Here is a 20,544-nt window from a genome sequence, read left to right as displayed (position 1 = left end):
GTCCTATATTTAATTTTTTTTAGGAATGGCCATTTTGTGCTTCATAGTGACTGAACCCTTTACATTTCCATCAAAAACGCACTAGTGTTCCAATTTCTCTACATCTTCTCCAACCTTATTTCCTTTTTTTTAATAACCACCATATATTATTAGCTTGTAAGCTGCTGAATGCAATATACCAGAAACTGAATAGCTTCTAAAAAAGGGAATTCATTAAGTTACAAGTTTACAATTCTAAGCCTATAAAAATGTTCACACTAAAGCATCCAAGGAAAAACACCTTAATTCAAGAAAGGCCAATACATCTGGAACACCTGTGTCAGTTGGGAAGTTACAGGGCTAGCACCCGCTGGTCCCTTGCTCCTGGGTTCCACTGCTTTCAGCCTCTGATCCATGGGGGTTCCTCACTTTGCTTCTCCAGGGCCGACTTTTCATCTCTCGGTTTCCCTTGGCTCTCTCCATGTTCTGCCTTGCTTAATATCTCATGGCAACATCTGCTGGGCTCCAAGCATCCCCAAACATCTGTCTCAGCTCTGCTCTGACTGTGGGCTATGAGGTTTCTCTAAAATGTTTCCCCCTTTTAAGGAGTTCAATAAACTAATCAAGACCCACCCTGAATGGGCACAGTCACATCTCCATCTAATCAAAAGGTCACACCCACAATTGGGCTGTGAAGATAATCTAATCAAAAGTTTCACACTATAATGTTGAACCAGGATTAAAAGAAATGGCTGCCCCCACAACATTGACTCAAGATAAAAACAGGGCTTTTCTGGGGTACATAATACCTTCAAACCAGCAGTGGAGTTCTAATTTCTCCACATCTTCTCTAACCTTATTTATCATTTTTTTTACTAACAGCCATCCTTGTGGTATGAAGTAGTATCTCCTTGCAGTTTTAATTTATATGTCTCTAATGGCTAATGAAGCTAGGCACCTTTTCATGTATTTATGGGCCATCTGTATATCTTCTGTGGAAAAATGTCTGTTCAAGTCCTTTGCCCATTTTTTAATTGGAGCCCTCACAATTCCATATAAATTTGAGGATTGGTTTTCCCCTTTCTGCCAAAAAAACAAAAGACTGCTAGAAACTTAGGCTCTGAGAGAAACTGAGGATCTGCCAGACTAGAAAACACGCACAGAAGGAAGGACGAGAAAAAAAAAAAGAAAATACACCAGCATTCATTTTCCAGATGGACGCTGGTAGGAGGCTGGAAATGTGCTGCCCAGAGGGCTGAAACTCAGGTCAGGTTCCATACTGACCCCTTAGGGGCCCCCATCAACCTCCACTTTCACAGGAAGAGGCTTCCTCTGCCAGCCCTGGTCCCAACCAGCTGCCCTAGAAGTTGGCCATGTTACCATAGCTGCTGCCACTGCCACTGCCACTACTGTGCGGCTAAGCAATAGACGCTGGTCACTGCTTCCTGTTTCCACTTACAAAAGCTGAACTCTCTGCAGCCTCTCACCTCCTCTGGTACTTCTGTAGTTGTTCTAAATGTCCACTCTGGTTTCAGGGTCATCTCAATTAATTTTCCAGCCTCTCTTTCCAGCCTTTTCATTTTTCTAGTGAAGGGAGTGATTTGGCACTTGTGCTCTACCCTAATTCTACCTTTACATGGATCTTAAACAGGGCTAGGGCATGAAGCCACTAAGAATTGCCCTCTTCCTGACCCTTCTAATGATCTGAAGCCTTGGGATGTTTCTCCTCTCTAAGGAAGCCTGCTCTCCTATAGTTGGAAATAACACAGTTTATAAACAAACAGTCAGGTATGATTTCAGTGTGGTGCTCTAGACTAACTAGCTAAATAAAATAAAGCTTATGGTTCTAAACCACACTGGAGCAAAACACTACTAAAGTCTATGGAACTTCTCAGGTTCTCACAATCTCAGTAAATAAATGGACTTTTTAAATAAAGATTTCCATTAAAACTAGACAATTTATTAGCAATACCAGAAGCCAATAATAAAATACCTTCATTTCTATGGTTTCTTCTTTATAAATTACCATCTAAAACTGTCCCATCTGTTTGTTCAAAACATTTAGTATAAGCATTTAAATGTCTTAATATAAGTAACTATACAAATTACCTTGAAATCAAAATCTAGCCATCTATAAAAACTGCCTTAACTGAGCCCTCAGTCTTGGGGTTTGTTCATATGAAACTTAACCCCACAAAGGATAGGTCAAGTCTACTTAAAATTTAGGCCTAAGAGTCACCCCCAAGAGAGCCTCTTTTGTTGCTCAGATGTCCTCTCTCTGCAGCCAACACAATGAGCAGTCTCACCACCCTACCCCTCTCTATGTGAGACATGACTCCCAGGGGTGTGGACCTTCCTGGCAACATGGGACAGAAATCTTGGAATGAACGGAGACTCAGCATCAAGGGATTGAGAAAAACCCTAGAATGCGCTGAGACTTAGCATCAAGGGATTGAGAAAACCTTCTCTGCCAAAAGGGGGAAGAGGGAAATGAGACAAAGTGTCAACGGCTGAGAAATTCCAAACAGAATCGAGAGTCTATCCTGGAGGTTATTCTTATGCATCAAGTAGATATCATATTGTTATTCAAGATGTAATGGAGAGGCTGGAGGGAACCGCCTGAAAATAGAGAGCTGTGTTCCAGTAGCCATGTTTCTTGAGGGTGACTGAATAATGATACAGCTGTCACAGCTGTGTGATTGTGAAAACCTTGTGTCTGATGCTCCTTTTATCTACTTTGTCAACAGACAAGTAGAACATATGGAATAAAAATAAATAATAGGGGGAACAAATGCTAAAATAAATTTAGTTGGAAATGCCAGTGATCAATGAAAGCGAGGGGTAAGGGGTACGGTAGGTATAATCTTTTTTTTTTTCTTTCCTGTGTTTGTTTTATTTCTTTTTCTGAATTAATGCAAATGTTCTAAGAAATGATGAATATGCAACTATGATGATATTGTGAATTACTGATTATATATGTTGTTGCTTTATTTTGTTTCTTAATTTTTTTATTTAATAAATGAATTTTTTTTAAAACTGCCTTAATTTTTAAAACACTGACCTACCGCTCAAATTGAAACTTCCAATTTAACACTGATCCAGAAAAGTTGAATTTTTAAAATAAACTTATTTACCAGACTATGATAAGAGAAAAAGGGTGAAGAAGACCTTTTCTGGGCCCCTATGAGCCAAGCACAGTGCTAAACTCTATACTGACTTACATAAACTGTTCTTTAGTCTTGACAGGAACCATACAGAACAGGAATTACTGCCCCCATTTTACAGACAAAGAACAAAGGTGAAGTAAATTGCCCAGAGCCACATACAAAACCAAGGTTCATCTGGCTTCAAGGATCATGTTTTTTTCATTAATATCATTTACAGTATTTTAAAAAGGGAGGAAGCAGAATAAGGAGTGTATATGTACATTTTTAGTGTACTATAAGTACCTCCTCTGTCCAAGGCACCTTATTATTCACAACAGGCAAGTTTTAGCATATAAAACGGCGTCCCTGCCCTCTAAGGGATTAAATACACAAGGTTCTGGGAATTGCCTGTGATCACCACCACTCATCAAACAAAAGCTATTTTATATATACCATGCTATACTTCATTTAGACACACAAAATTCCTTTAAGTTTAATTTTTTCCAGACACAACAAACACTTGGAAGCAAATCAAGGGGAAAACGTAAATAGCAAATTAAGTTAGCAAAGTCTGCTATCACTGTAACTTTTACTAACATGTCTGATTTTCCAAGACAATGTACATATAAAATTATCACCCTGAGGATGTACTTAAATTTATAGCTATACTACAAACTGGCATAATCATTTATTAGAATAGCATTCTGTTAAAAAACTTATGAAGTAAAGGTTGAATTAATGCATATTCCCAAACTAATATACTTAATAAATCGATAGAACAGCATTTAATCATTACAACTCAGATGCCCTGTCATTCTGAATAAAATTCAACTACCAATTATGTTTTAACACTGAAGCCATTTTACCAAAGAGGCATATGGTTTGTAAGTCCTAAGATATGCTGAAAACTTATGTCCATTTATCCAAGCTAACTATTTCAAATACTGCTTTGTTTCCAACCATAGCTGGAATACATTCAACTTGAATTCCCTTGATATACAAATGAAACTAATTTCTAACAAACTCTAAGCCATTATTTCATTATATTTAAAAAAAGAAAGAAAGAAAAAAAAGCTACTCTTCATGAATTGCTAAACTTAAATTCCTATACCAAAGTAACAGGGGAAAAGCATATCCTAGGATGTATTCTGCCAAAAATATTTAACCTGAATCTAATCCTGCCTTTAGACCTAACCTCCAGTTTGTAGGAAATACAGGGTACAAAGGAGGAAGGTAAATACCACCACAAGGAAACAAATTTTAAAATATGGGGCATTCTGTAAGATAGGGACTGGGGAGGAGGGAAGAAGAGAGTATTTTTCTACATTTAAAAAGACTGAAGAGGGCGGGCCGCGGTGGCTCAGCGGGCAAAGTGCTTGCCTGCCATGCCGGAGGACCTCGGTTCGATTCCCGGCCCCAGCCCATGTAAAAAACAAACAAACAAACAAAATACAATAAAACAAGAAAATGTTTAAAGATGTTTCCCTTTCTTCCTTCCTTCCTTCCTTCTCTCTGTCTTTCCTTCCCTTCCTCCCTCTTTAAAAAAAAAAAAAAAAAAAAAAAAAAAAAGACTAAAGAGACAAAAAATATATATATCATACAGTACAATATGTGAAGTTGATCGAGTCCTGGTTCCAAAATATAAAAATGGTAACAAATGATATTTATGAGGCAATGATATGAAATTAAATCATTGTTAATGTCATTATCAGTAATAATGGCACAGTGATTATGTGTTCTTGGTTTTTAAGTCCTTAGTTAGAAATACATACAAAAACCTTTCTGGTGCAATTACATGATATCTGGGATTTGCTTTCAACATTTCAGTAATTAACCCAAAAACATTGTTTTTTTGGTCACAAGATGCTTTACTAAAACTTTTCTATAATTCATGAGTTTGTGAAATATAGAATACTCTCTTTTCTTTCACTTCAAGGAGATTCAGAGTGCACATTATAACTAAATGTGTTCAAAGTCCTGCGGTCAAAAACAAAATACCTGATTTGCTTTGATTAGATCAAATTTTCCCACTTATTTGACCACAGAATCCTTTTTTCCTGTATAACATCTATTAATTTCTTGAAAATCAGTTTCCCATGGAACCCACTTTGGAAATTGCTCCTTTACTTAGATACACCACTTCGAATTAAGGCTCTCTTAAGTCACATGCTTCAAGAACCCCTAATGATAAGAATTTCATAAACGCCTCTACTTTCAATTTAGGAGGCACTTCTTTCTGTGAATTTTGCATTTATAAATAATCATATATTTACTTTTTAAATCAACATGTGTTAGTCTATAGTTCAGATTCTTCCTGTAACATGAAATTCTCATTTCAAAATTTACCTCAAAAGGTATCAAATTTTACTTATTCAAATCCATTGCCTTGGAAATCTACAATGGAACAGATTTCAAATTACTCCAAGGTATCAAGCCACACCTTTTCTCTTTCAAAGCCATGCTGACACATTTCTAAAATTTTCCAAACCTCCAGAAAGAACACTTGAAATAAACTAGTAGATTCACAATAACAACAACAAAATCTGAACTCAAACCCCTTAGGACATCTTAGGTACACATAAAGGTTTCCAATACATTTACTTCTACTGCCCCCCACCCTTCCGACTTCCATCTTTATGCACTAGAAGCCATCCTATCTCTTTTATATACAAGTTCTCTGGGTATTTTTTTCTTTTATTTTTTTATTTTGATCATTCCATTCTACATATATAATCAATAATTCACAATATCATCACATAGCTGCATATTCTACATCATGATCATTTCTTGGAACATTTGCATCTATTCAGAAAAAGAAACAAAAGGAAAACAGAAAAAAATTTATACACACCATACCCCTTACTCCTCCCTTTCATTGTTCCCTAGCATTTCAAACTAAATTTATTTTAACATCTGTTCACCTATTACTTATTTTAATTCCGTATGTTCTACTCATGTGTTGACAAGGTAGGTAAAAGGAGCATCAGACACAAGGTTTTCACCATCACACAGTCACATTGTAAAAGCTATATCATTATTCAATTATCTTCAAGAAACATGGCTACTGGAACACAGCTCTACATTTTCAGGCAGTTCCCTCCAGCCTCTCCAGTTACATCTTGTATAACAAAGTGATATCTACTTAATGCATAAGAATAACTTCCAGGATAACCTCTAGACTCTGTTTGGAATCTCTCGACCATTGACACTTTGTCTCATTTCACTCTTCCCCCTTTTGGTCGAGAAGTTTTTCTCAATCCCTTGATGCTGAGTCTCAGCTCATTCTAGGATTTCTGTCCCACGTTGCCAGAAAGGTCCACACCCATAGGAGTCATATCCCACGTAGACAGGGGGAGGGTGGTGAGTTTGCCTGTTGTGTAGGCTGGAGAGAGAGGCCACATCTGAGCAACAAAAGAGGTTCTCTTGGGAGTGGCTCTTAAGTCTAATTTTAAGTAGGCTTGACCTATATTTTGTGGGGTTAAGTTTCATATGAACAAACCCCAAGACTGGGGGCTCATTCTCTGGGTATATGAACCACTAGATCCCAAGACAGATTCACCTTATCATGAATTCTACCTACTCCATGGCCAGAAATTTTATGGTAAATTTTCAACTAATAGCATTTGAGGAAAATTATACCCTAGTCCATGAGCTTCCACACTTAAAGGCTCACTGGAAATTCACTTAAAAGAAAACAAGAATGGCTAACAAAGAAATCTGAGCGCTAAGTCACTGCTAAAGGGAAACAACCAAATTTGATGCCTCTCTCACATCTGGGAAGCAATTTACAACATTCAAATCACTTCCACATACAGCTGTCATTTAACCCTCAAAACCCTAGGGAGATGTCTGTTTTTTATCATTATAGCATACATCTAATATGGTTCAACTTTAGACAACTGGTCAACCTTTAACTTTCCATTCCATTGCAGAAATACCTGCATAGATAACTCAATTTAGCTGAGCAGACTAACATCCATCACTTCCCAACCCCCTAACAGGGATGCTCAGTCCAGATTCAACCATTGGGAATCTTCCGTAATTTTGCTTGGTGGTACCTACAGATGCCTAACTAGATCTTCAGGTGTCTCATCCCTGAAGCTTTTCCTGCTGCTCCGCAAGGGAAAAAAGTCTCCTTTAAACATACCATACCTACCCAGAATACACAGTCATGTTTCTGTACCATCATCCCATGCAGCACCCTATTGTGAACACATCAGTGTTCTCAAATAAAAAGAACAACATGTAACTGTAGGCAACAGATGTAAGAGCAGATAAAACAGCTTCAGAAAAAGCTATTTTGTCCATGTGAGCTCCCTGGCTGAAGATCACTCATGTACACATGGAATGCTCTACCTTCCTGAAGTTGCAGAGGGCTGGAGATGAGAGAACCTTACAAAGGTAACTGGCACATATGGCTTTTTAACAACTGTGAGTTCTGTGCTTGGCTCCCCTTCTTCAAGAAGGGAAGGCAAGGCATATAAAAATAAAAAAAGAAATGAAAAAGAAAGCAACTAAAGAGACAATGACAATTAAATGCAATACATGATCCTGGAATGTATTTAACACTGAAGAAGAAAAGTTACAAAAGGACATTATTGGGACATATGGGGAAAAAATGGAATATAAACCGTAAGCTTTACATCTATGTTAAAGTTCTTGAGCTTGATAACTGTGCTTAAGGTAGTTAAGTGACTGTACTTATTCTTAGGAAATGCAGTTTGAAGTAGTATGTGTTCAAGGAGAATGATGTCATTGTCTCTCAAATGTTTAGAAAATATATTGAGAGACAGATAATAGATAAGTGGATTAATAGAGAGAGAGAGAATGATAGAGCAAATGTGGCAAAAGATTAAAATGGGAGGATCTGGGTATCTGTGGAGGTGATTTATTTTAGAGTTTTGCTGTTGCGTGCTGCATTATTTCTGCAACTGTCTTGTAAGTTTGAAATTATTTCAAAACTAAAAGTTTGAGAAAAAAAATGACTAAGGTAAGGCAGGAGCCCCACCACCAAGAAGCCTAGAATCTATAGTCACAACAAACAGGTAAACAGCTTAATAAAAGTCAAAAGGAGAAAAGCATCGTAACAAACATACCAGCAATGGGCTATACGGATTACAAGGAAGGAGCCGTTTCAATGTGGAAGGATGAGAAATAAGTAAAAGGTTCACAAGGAAGTAGTAGTGATTCTAGCTAGGCCTTGAAGGGCAATTAAAAATGTCAGTGGTAGTGGCAGGAAGGGGTGAACAGCTTCATCACAGGTAAAACTGAAAGAAAGCATGTGACAGTCAGGAAATGGACAGGAACTCAGTGGCATCAGAAATACAACTTTCCTTTCCAGACAGTGGGTCTGGAAAGGAAAGTTAGGGACTAGATGACAGTGGATCGTGAAAGCTATAAGTAAAGGAGAATACGTACCACTATTATCTGCCCCCACATCAGCTGTGGTGCTTTCAACAAGTTAACAAAAGTACCCAACTGCAAGTGGCCTAAATTGTGGTCTTAAAACTTTTTTTTTTAAATATGGAACGCGTCACGAATTTGCGTGTCATCCTTGCGCAGGGGCCATGCTAATCTTCTCTGTATCGTTCCAATTTTAGTATATGTGCTGCCGAAGCGAGCACTCTTAAAACTTTTAATCATGCAACCCATTGCTTTAAAAAAATTTTTTTATTACAAATATACACTAACATGTTATAAATTATATATAATTTATGCATAATACAGTATATTTATGAACTATACATGTATACTCATGTAGTATATACATTATAAAATATCCATTAAAAACTTTTTAAAGAGAGATTCAAACAGTATTGTTAAATTCATTTTTATTTATTAATATAAATCATACCAATTTTTATGCCAACTTCTTGTCAAATTTGATTTGGAGTCATTTTCTAAACTTATAATACAGAATTTTCTTGTTCCTCTAAACCTACATGAATCTATTTCCTTTGTAAGAATCTTCTTTTTTAATAATGAGAGAAGTTGTGGACTTACAGAACAATCACAACTTAAAATACAGGATTCCTTTATACCACCCCCCCACCAAACACCCTGCACTGCTGTGGAACATTTGTTACAGTTTATTATAGCACATTTTTATAGTTGTACTATTGTAATGGGTTGTTTGTTTGTTTGTTTTTGTTTTACATAGGTAGGCACCAGGAAGCGAACCTGGGTCTCTGGCATGGCAGGCGGGAACTCTGCCTGCTGAGCCACCATGGCCTGCCCATAATTGTACTATTAATTGAAGTCCAGAGTTAAACTTAGGGTTCACTGTGCAGGACAGTTCCATGGATTTTTTTAAAAATTTTTATTCAGTTAACACATATACAATCTAACATTTCTACTTTTATCATATTCAGTATATATATTTCAATGTTGTTGCTGTGCTAACCATCCATTACCAAAAAAATTCCATCATTTCAAATAGAACCTTGGACATTTTAAGTCTTAACTTCCCATTCCTTATTTCCACCCTGTTCTCTGGTAACCTATATTCTAGATTCTATGAGCTTGCTTATTTTATTTTTATTTCAAAACAGCAGTATCACTGCCATGCTGGAGACCCAGGTTCGATTTGCCCATGCAAAAAAAAACAGTAGTATCATACAATGCAAGAATCTTTTTAAATCTTATCCATTCTGTTGGGGTCAGTTTAAATCCAGATAATAAAATCCACTTAAACTGACAGAGTTCACTAAAGCAAGAATAAGAATGAGGACATCATTCCCTCATTCTTATTCTTGGTGGAATCACCAATTCCACCAGGTTACAAGTTTCCACTCTTTCCTTAGGCTACCTCAAATAGCCTAAGTGACAGCAGACTTGTCAGCTATAGCAACCAGAATCAATGCATCTGTTAAATATTAGTAAAGCTTAATTTTTTTCTAGATAAAGTTCTAATATTTTCTTCTCTCCCCCTACTAGATGATCTAGTACACCACACTTTGGAAATCACTGTCTTAAACAATAAGGAAATTGTTTCTTCTCACATAATGAGACATCCTAAGTTAAGAGTGGTTCCAGGGGTGGTTAATCTAGCTGCCCAAAAAAGTCACTGTGCTCTTAGGCACCATCTGTCTTTGTATTCTGCAGTCCTCAGAGTGTGGACTCACTCTTTTCTGCTGACAAATTTATGCTTCCAATGTATCAGGATCCAACTGGTGCCACATACCTATCTGTAAACCAGTCACTGGCACAGAGAGGGCATTACTACAGTCGACCAGGCTTACGCGAGATTCACCACCTGGGACCAGGAACGATACCAGCTTACCTTGAAGCACAAGATCAACCATAATCTAACCAAACTCAGGGCTGTATTATCTAGCAATGTGGAAAATTATTATGGTAACAGCCCCCCCAACGAATCATGCAACCACCAGTGGCATGAGTGAGTGTAGGCCCAGGCAGAAGAACCAGCCAGATGAGCCCAGCTCCAGTTGCTGAATCCCAAGCAAATAAATGGTTGTTGGCTCAAGCCGCATGAAGAAAGTGGAACTAGGATGGGGAATGGCTGTTGCATGGGCAACAACAATCCTGGCCACAGCATTCTATGCGTGTATGATGGGGATGGGGGGGTAGAATAGTTTCATTTCCACAGATTTTTTTTTCCTCAATTCAAACATCTACTTCAGAGTCAACAAGCACTCAATAAACATTAATAATTGATGTAACTAATCCCAAGTAATTTAGAAGAAAGCATGGCAGAGAGAGGAGAGAATAATGGGTTACCTGGGAATAATGAACAGCTCCAATATTTAGCAGTAATTCAATACCCCGTAACACAAGGGCCTGTGTGAAGAGCAATTCAGATCTGCACGTGACCTCTCACCACTACAGGGTGAATATCATAAGAGCATTACAAATGTCATATCCTCTGCCATATTAAAGCTGTTGCTATACCCGCAATACCACTTTTGGAAATATACACTGCAGTAGACAGCTAGCTCTTTTTGTTTATTCAGCTCCTTCCCTCTTCTGTCAACAATAATCCCCTTCTTTGTGGGATACTTTGTCTCCCCAGTCCCACCCTTGGGGTCTAATGAGGACTGCCAACCACAACTTTACCTTGGCTGGCATCAAGCCTATCAGGGTTCTCCCCAAGGTTTTCCCAAAAGGGAACTAAGAGAAAAGAGGCTGTTTCTTGGTGATGTGAGATTTTGGAGCTACCAATAGCTCCAAAACTGCTTATGTGCCTATTTGCTGAACACTGTGCTAGGCGCTGATTATTTAAAGCATAAAGCATGTCTGAGCCGGAGGGCTCTGACAGCCTAAGAGATATTTCTTTCTAAACACACCTAAACATCAAAATGAGATGGCTTACACTCAACAGTCAGGCCTTCTCTCAATTCTGAAAATACATATTGCTATAAAATTCTGATAGATGTTTTTGTTTTTCTGAATTTGAATTTCTAAACAATATAGGTAATTAGGATTTTTTTCCACTGACTTTTGCCACTGACTACTTAGTTGTTATCCATTTAAACCTTAATATACAAAGACCATCTCTTAGGCCTGACATAACCAAGAGAAGGGAAAGGGTAGAAGTGGGAAAATGGAAGGAAAGAGAGGATCAATGCATTTAAAAAGTTTCAAACATTGGTGCTCTACTAAGTTTTTGTGTATCCTGGGAAAGAAGGATATTCTGAATTATTTTTCTATGCACAATAAATCTTTCATACTTTTTCTGAAAAAAAAAATGAGATGGATTAAATAAGTTATGGTAAGTTACGTAAAGGATTTACTAAGCAGTCATTACAACGGTGCCAAAGAAGAATGTTGTACCAACACAACAGGAAAAAAAGCCCATTACATAAGTATATACTATCCCTGAAAATGTACGAATACATTATATGCCCTCTTGTATGTACATTTTTCACAATTCTTCAAAAGCACATGTAAAATTGGATTCCATTTGGGCATGAGTATATATGCATGAAAAGGTCACAGTCAAGTGTGTCTTAGAGACTGCAGCAGCCCAGCACTCAGTCCCCACTCCCTGAGGTAACAACCCACTGCTCATGACAGATGTGTGACCCTTAGCTGTGTAGGTGGAGCGGGAAGGGGATGAGTCACTGAGGCTCTAGGCTACATGGCTGAACATCTACCTACAACTGCAACTGCAAGATTTTTACTAATAAATGCCCTCATGCTACTTGCAGAAATCTGTTAAAATCTAGGGACTATGAATTGCCATTCCTCTGCAACATTTTCTTACCCCAACACTTTTGTCTATGGGACTCTTCTTTCCAGAACGTTCTCCTTGATCACACACACCCACAGGAACTTCTATAGACAAGCCCCACCCTAAAAGGTGACCTCCATCAGTAATAGGTAAATCAAACCAGGGGATCCCCTTCCATTCAACACAAGACAATTCTCCAGAAGACCTTCTTAATCAAAAATCCCCCTATCTGCAAGTGAAATACTGCCCTCCTCCCTACATGGGACATGACATTCAGGAGTAAAGGTCTCCCTGGCAGTGTGGGAGATGACTCCCAGGGATGAGCCTGGCCCTGGCACCATGGGATCAACAATGCCATCCTGACCAAAATGGGAGAAAGAAGTATAACAAGTAAGGTATCCGTGGCTGAAAGAGTTCAAATAAAGTTCAGAGGTTACTGAACTGGGAATAATGAACAGCTCCAGTATTTAACAGTCATTAATATTTAGAGTGCATTAGAAGTCACTCTAATGCAAGCTTATGCAAGTTTCAGTTAGACATTGCTACCTATCATAGCTTGCCAAACCCCAACCAAAACTAGTCCTGCCAATCCTAAAGAACACCTAGGGCGTTATAAAAGATTCTATAAAGGTTCCATGCACTAGGATAGCTTTCCAGAAACCTACAACCTCCAGATGGGTCCCTGGACCAGCTAAGTCCTGACACCTAGAGGGCCCAGCCTCTCCAGAACATCAGATAGTTCCACACCCCATCCCATATTATAGACAGCCCCTTCCAACATGACAAAGTTAGAATGGGCATAGCCTAAGTACCCCTAAAGAGTGGGAGAAAGATCAAAGGTGATGGTAAAGTTACACAGAGAAAGCAGGGTTTAACAAACGAGTATGATTGCTTAATCATTATACTGATATTTCCTTTAGTCTCCAGTATCTTGGAGCAGCTAGAAGTAAAAACCTAAAATTGTGGAATTGTAACCCATACCAAACTCTGAACTCTGTTCTATAACTAACTGTTGCAATGTGCTTTGAAATTTTTTTGTATATATGTTATTTTTCACACAAAAAAAGAAAAAAAAAGTTAGAATGGGCATAACCCAAATATCCCTAAAGACTCAGAGAAGGATCAAAGGAGGAGGAGGAGGTTATAACAGAGAAGTCAGGGAATTAACAAATGAGTTAAGACTACTGAATCATTATACTGATATTTCTTTTAGTCTCCAGTGTTTGGAGCAGCTAGAAGAAAAAACCTGAAACTAAGGAACTATAACCCATACTAAAGGTTGAGATCTGTTCTACAATTACTTGCTAAAACGTACTTTGAAATTTATGGCTTTTTTGTACATACGTAATATTTCACAATGAAAATGTTAAAAAAAGATTCCCCCGATCATGCAAAATCCATTCTGATAATTAAAAAATAGCAGTCATTCTTCTCCTTTGCTGCTCTTGTCCCCTTCTAGTACACTAATAGCTAACTAAGTCTCTTAACTTTGTTAGCCAATACTGCTTCATAGTGCTTTCTCTCACATGGAAAGGGCAGCAATTTCCGGTTTAACTGTACCTCCTTCACAATCAGGCACTGAGTACAGACTGATATACACTCTTTTGGAGGTAAAAACTCCATTGCTTAATATGCTGAAAAGACAGCCCTCTGAGAATAGGTTTTAAAAGCTGAAGATGGACAAGTTGCTTAGACATAAGAGAGCCTATAGCTTAGCACATGATTTTATGTTAGAACCTTTTAGAGAAAATCCATACCAGCTTCTAGAATGAGTGTCAACATGCACTCAGTGCTGCTAAGTAGGCAAGCAGGACACAGGACAACATTTAGGGACATAGTAGTTAAAATAGGTCACCTGCAACCTACTACTGCTTTACTATTAAACCAATTGCATATTGAGCACAGAAAGTGTTTCAAAATCAAACTTATGCAGACATCAGTAGAAAGAGCCTAAAAATGATGACACCAAAAAAATGGTTATTTATCCAGGCTTAATAGCCTGGGTAGGCTGAGAGATGCCAAGATGAAAGGCAAATGATACGTTCATTTCTTTACTTTAAAAAAGAGATATAGACTTGAGAACTTATTTACTTAAGAATGCTATCTGAGTTACTAGTCAGATTATAAATCACACTATACCCTGAAGCTTACTTAATAAAAAGGAAGCTGAAAATAAACAAATGATTAGTTTGAGGTATGTGACTTCCTGAAACTCACTTGGGGAGAAAGTTTTATTACCTTTATTAGTGAACTGTTTTTAATCCCAGACATCAAAGCATAGACGTTAACCTTGGGGTTCTAAAACCAAAATAACCCTAAATAATACTGAGAAAGTGCCATATATTAACATTAGTCTGTTAGTTTGGGGGCAGTTCTCATGGCCACAATATCCTCATAAGAGGCTCCATGAACAAAGAAAGGTATGGGGGAGGAAGCAGGAAAAATAGAGAAGTTCAAGAATCCAACTCCACCATTTATAAATGATACTAGACAAACTGATCTAACTTTCCAGACATCAACTTACTTAGCTGAGGATTCAGGGATAAAATATATAAGTATACATTCTTACAACACTGGCTCTAGAATGCCTGCATTTCTCAAACTCTTGAGTCACAAAACTTTGGAGCTGAAAGACCCATTTTAAGGAAGATAAAGATGAGAAAAGCCGGAGTCCACAAAGGCTACAGAGCCTTGTACAAAGAACACTTCTGTAAAATTGGGAGAGGAGAAATCTATTTTTCCATCACTGAAACATGCACTTAAAAATAACCTACACACTAAAATAAGTCCTCTCCCTTCTGCTTTATTTTGCTTTTGTTAACTTTATTACTGTAATTTAACAATTAAACTGAAGTTTACAACAGGAATATAAAGAAAAAGTCATTTCTCTGCCTATGAAGTTCATGTCGCACTAGTAATCCAGAAAAAACCTTTACAATAGGGTTAGAAATGTCTAATGGGAACTGACGTAACCTTAACCTCCAGCTAGCTGTTAGACACCATTATAATATGGATTACATATATAATGATAATATGGATACTGGTTTTAAAGTTCCCTGGGAGATAAAGAATTAATCAACAACTCAGAAAAGGGTGTAGCCTAAAAATGGACAATTTAATCAAGATAACTCCATTGTCTCTAAAATTGTGCCTGCAATCACCTAAAAAGAAAAAAAACAAACACCGTGGCACCAAATAAATTGTATGTGGTTTAAAAGAGACAAATGTTCTTTTTTTCTACAGACTGTTATTGGAAGAAAAAAAACACTGACTATGACTCAGTTATGTTTTAGCTCCACATAAATTATAATTTGGACACGCTGGTGGTTAACTAAACCAAGAAAGCAGCAAAACCGGCGCTTCCAAGTTTCAGCCAAAGTAAAGCTGTGGCACCACAGCTGCAAGACATGAAATGTGACCTTAAATTTATTTCTAGACTTTCCTGCCTCCACTGAAAAGGATGACACTATTTCCCATCCCTTATTGTCAAATCACAACAATCCGGAAGCCTGGACCCGGTTCATGAGGCAGGTAACAGGAGCAACCCTAGGAGGAAACCCTGAAGGATGTCAGATACCATATTTCCTTTACTCCCACATATTTTTCACTTTAACACTGCCAGGATATATTTACAGTGCATTCTGGCTGACACTCCCTAAACATTCTGGCTGACACAAACTTTGTGGAAACTGGCATACTCTACGGATGGTCCCTTATGAGCTCTTTAAGTAGTTTAGATGAGTAAAACATTCAAACTACTACTATAATGAACACCTCTCAGCCACTCATAAATTCTTTCATTCCCAGCAATCTTAGAAGCAGCTGTTAAAATCCAGGAATCTCTTGTCTTCCTAATAGCAGATCTGAAATACCTCCAGGGCAGGCCAGAGAATCTTCACAAGGACTTTTTTTTTCTCCTTCCCCTCCCCGTCTCCTGTCCCAGAAGTGCCAGCCTGGCAGGAATAAAAGATGACCCAGGAAGGGAAAAAAAAAAAAAAAGATCTGATGAAAGCACAGATGCAGACTCCCTTCATTCCCACTACAGAGAAATACCTCCAGCGCCAACTAACCAGGTTTCTCCCTTCCTTTCCTCCCCCACTCCATAAGCAACCCCTCCCCACATATATTAACTTCTGCAGTCTGGTGTGTGTCTGGCATTTCCAGAGTTAACGACCTCGGCAGTTCTGAGACCTTTTCTCAAAGATTCTGAACCAGGCACTTCCTTTCCACGGCAGAGTTGAAGTCCCCCCGGGACGGCGCTGCTCGTGGGGTCAAGTTCAAGATGAAGGTGCCCTCCTACCCTCCCCAGGGCAGACTCCAGCTGGGACGAGCGTTCTCTTCAGGCAAGGAGATCTGGAGCTGCGAAAAGTGGACCGGAGGGGGAAGGGAGAGGAAGAATGTCGCCGTCGCCGAGTCGGGCGTCCTCCGACCGCGGGCCGCGGCGCCGCATTTCTACCTGGCCATAGCCGCATTTCCTCCCGAGTCTTACACAATAAGTCAATTAAGTTCTGAGAACGCCGGTCTAGAGATGCGGCCGTCTGCAAACACACCACACAATGCCTACAGCTTCCTTCTCCGCCAGCCGCTCCGGAAAACCGCCGTGCCAAAGCCGGGAGACTCACACCGCCGGCGCCAGCACCCCAAAGTCCTCCAAGAAGAACGTGCGCCCTGATACAAGACCTCCTAAAGTGGCCACTCTTCGCAATACAAGAACAGTGAATACTCACAATCTTGACACAATTCTCAACTCTTTTCTGAACTCCTCCCAAAAGAAAAACCCTCTATGTTTAATAACCCCTCCACCTCCACCTCAAAATAAAAGCTTGGAGTGTTCTTGGAAGCGAAGCAATGTTAAGGTCTTTCACCACAGAACTGGGAGAACCCAAAGGTCACTTGGCAACTTCGCCGTCCGCGCACCCCTACCTTCCGGGGGTGCCCAGGGCCGCACAGCACCAAACACGCCTCTCCCCCGCCCCAGGTACCAGGGGCATCCCAGGTCCTAGCCAAGCCCCACGGCTACAGAGGAGGCGGGAAGGGAGCGAAAAAGGTGCGCCTGGTGAGGGTGGTCCCAAAACTCTAGGAGAGCCCCCACGCGTTCTCGGTGCCCCCCCTCCAACCCAATTCCTCCGGAAGCTCAGTCAGGATCCGTCCGGCGCGGAGGAGACAGCGCAGGGATGGCGCGGATTCCCCAGTGTCGCCGGGATCAAGGCCCAAGGAGCCCAACAAGTCCGTGCCTATCCCCGGAAAGCTCTCGGATGTGCCCGGTCGAAGGAGGGGAGGGGGAGGGCAGCTCCAGAAACTTTCCCACACGCCTTTCCACTCCCCGCATCGTCCTCTCCTCTTCCCCAGGCCCCTCTTCCTCTCCCCGCACCGCGGCAACTGGCCATACCCAGGACGCTTGGAGGCCCGGGCGGCCGGGACTTACCTGTCGGTAAAGTTTCCAGCTCTACGGCGTGGCTCCCCACCCCCAGGGCAGGGCCTCGGGGCGCGGCCGACTCGGCGCTCCGCAGCTGCCTATCCTACTGCTCCCGAGGCGGCCGCCTCTCCAGCAGCTGCCACGGGAAGGCTGCGCTCCAGCCCGTCCCCCCGCCTCACACGGCCCACACCCGGGCCTCATTGGCAGCGCGAATCCCCGCCCTTGCGCGTGTTCCCGAAGGCACCTTCCTCTCGCGCGCCCGCCCTGCCGCGCCTCTCCCCGCCTCGCGCTGCGGTGCCTCAAGGGAGTCTTGGGGCGCGGTGCGCGAAGTTTCCGCAGGGTGCGGGCGAGGAGCGTCTCGCCCGGGTCCCCGCTAGCTGCTCCCTAGCTGCCCCAAAGATGTCTTTTTTTTTTCCCAGCCTCTTTAAAATCAATGAAGTGACCTGGCCCTCCCTCTCCCCGCTGCCTTTTGAAAACAACCAAAGCAGCCGAGGAGGACATCTGGGAACAATTAACCCAGCTGAAGTTTCGGTGGATGCTTTAGGGTCGCTTGTATGGCTTTTTTGGATTTTCTCTGTCTGAAACTATATACACGCACACAAAGGCACTCACTTTCTAGAGCTAGAATGAACTAAGGGAAATGGAAGGTGTAAGGAGGCATCTTGCCGGCTGGGTTCCCGAAAGCGCGTTAGGGACGTTCAGCAACCCGGGGACCGACCGGGCGTGTCAGCCTTCCCCTAGCGCTCGGGACCGGCGCGGGGCTGTCTGTGCCTTGCAGAGGGCCAGCGTCGCGCTTCTGTCGGCTGGGGGTGGGGGTTGGGGGGATGATGGGGGAAAATGGAGAAGAGAAGGGAGAAACAAAGATGCTGTTATTTTCGGGTGGTGTTATTCCGGAAATGTTTTCCTCTTCTTCAGCAAAGAGAAAGCCAGGATAAGGCCTGGATTCTCCAATCTCCCCACCCACCCCCGGGAATCCCAGGCAGCCAGTCCAGCAAGGGGTTGGGGATGTCGGTCAACCACTTCACACCCGAAGCCCTTTTAGACCAGTCTTTAATCGCGGTAGGATCGAGCGGGAATCGATCCCTGTGTGGTGGCGAATTCTGTATGGTTCACCCCACTGGTGTGCCTAGAGCAGGCAGTACAGTAGTGGCTGTAAATGAGTTTATTGGCAACCTCTAACCCTGCTGTATAAACCTGCTTTCAAAGACAACTGTACTTTAAACAAGTTCCACCATAAAAACTTCAACCTCGGGCAGAGCTTCCCAATGTAAAGATACCAGGCCGGAGGGGTATCCATATTTGAAGTTATTATGAAAAGGGACAGGAAGCAAAATGCCACACAATCTCTCTATGTATATAGAAGTTGACTGAAATTTGCTAGAATTTTCACCCACAGTTTCAAAGACCTGATTATTATTGTCCTGATAATTGAGCTGTAAACATGTCTGTGGCCTTCCTGAAACACGGCAGGATATGAATATTTAAAATAAAATATAAACGTATTAGACCAGAAAAGCTATTGACTTTTTTCTCCACGCTGAAATATCTCATTGCTGAAAAGATGGTAATTCGTTTTATTTGATTTTTCTTAAAATGAAATGCATAAAAGGGTACCAATCTTTCAACAACACACGAAAAAGCCAGACGCAGCAACCTAAATAAAGAATGACAAAAACAAAAGAAAAAGGCTTCACCATAGTCTAAGTGCTCTGAAATATTAAGAAAAACAGCGCTAAAAAAATAGACTGGTACATTTCTCTGCTTCAGACTTCTTTATGTTGGTGAAATGTAGAATGTCTGAAACCAATCATTTGTATCACATTCTTCTTTCTATCTTTGGTTCTTCTGAGCTTTATTTCCTTTTTTTTTTTTTTTTCAGGAAGTTGCTCAGTTAATTTAGGCTTTGGAGGCAATGAAATTACTTTTCCTCCACCTTCAATTCTTCCAAAGTAGCAAGTAGAAATTCACACAAAATAAATGTTAATTACTGGCAGCATCTTTAAATTTAAATTATTTTTAGTGGAAAAATTTTTGTCTTTTATTGTTTCAAAGTCGCAATCACTAAAGAGGTAATTTCATCACTGCCTAGTTAGGAGTGTTTAGCATTCCGAACAGGCATACAGCTAGCAATCTGAAATTTGTACACAGAAGGGCCCTGTCTCCCCTTCTTCCTGTAGTGTTTATGTAATCCAAATTACATATGTTACTGTGCACAAATCTGACCTCTAGCTTTAAACAGCTAATCTTACATACAGTATGTTACACAAAGAACATCAAAGCTGTGTTAAGCTGTAGGTAAAAATGGTACACTTTTTTAAAATACAAAGCCAAAAAAAAGATCAGTTATAAAAATTCATAGTTGAGAAAAATAGTTCCGTTAAGATCAATTTTGTAAAGAAAAAACAAAGGTGAACATTTATAAGCATTTTAAGATGTGACATATCAGCTGAACACAGGTTCAGAAAATGAATTTTCATGCTTTCTAAAAAAATCTGTTTTCCCTTTAAAATATAAAAAATGGGCAGGCCATGGTGGCTCAGCAGGTAAGAGTGCTTGCCTGCCATGCCCGAGGACCTGGGTTCGATTCCCGGTGCCTGCCCATGTTAAAAAAAAAAAAAAATATATATATATATATATATATATATATATATAAAATGTTTTTATTTGGTTAGGTGATTGTATTTTTATAGGGGAGGGGAGGGCGAGACTCACCCCTTGCTTTTCCTGCGTTATCTCTGCTCATCCCATCAGGTTTTTAAATCTCACTCATTACGTTTGTCTTGATAACAGCTAGAAAAAAATTAAAAGGG

At 40.2% G+C, this 20,544-nt stretch overlaps 1 protein-coding gene and 1 non-coding gene across 10 annotated transcripts in view; both read right to left on the bottom strand.

Annotated features, from left to right (window-relative positions):
• Positions 1-17,891, bottom strand: part of TANC1 (tetratricopeptide repeat, ankyrin repeat and coiled-coil containing 1) — a 267,329-nt gene extending 249,438 nt beyond the window's left edge. For all 9 annotated transcript variants that reach the window (XM_077153922.1, XM_077153923.1, XM_077153928.1 and 6 more), the window contains exon 1: positions 17,744-17,891. The gene's annotated coding sequence lies outside the window, so the exon portion shown is untranslated. The remainder of the gene's footprint in view (positions 1-17,743) is intronic.
• On the bottom strand, positions 8,643-8,749 carry LOC143678369 (U6 spliceosomal RNA). Its single transcript, XR_013173182.1, has one exon. It is a non-coding gene; the product is annotated as a U6 spliceosomal RNA (small nuclear RNA).
• Positions 17,892-20,544: the final 2,653 nt, after the last annotated feature.

This window comes from Tamandua tetradactyla, chromosome 3 (assembly GCF_023851605.1).
Source record: "Tamandua tetradactyla isolate mTamTet1 chromosome 3, mTamTet1.pri, whole genome shotgun sequence".
In the NCBI taxonomy this organism is placed as follows: domain Eukaryota; kingdom Metazoa; phylum Chordata; class Mammalia; order Pilosa; family Myrmecophagidae; genus Tamandua; species Tamandua tetradactyla.
This window is presented reverse-complemented; position numbering and strand designations above follow the sequence as displayed.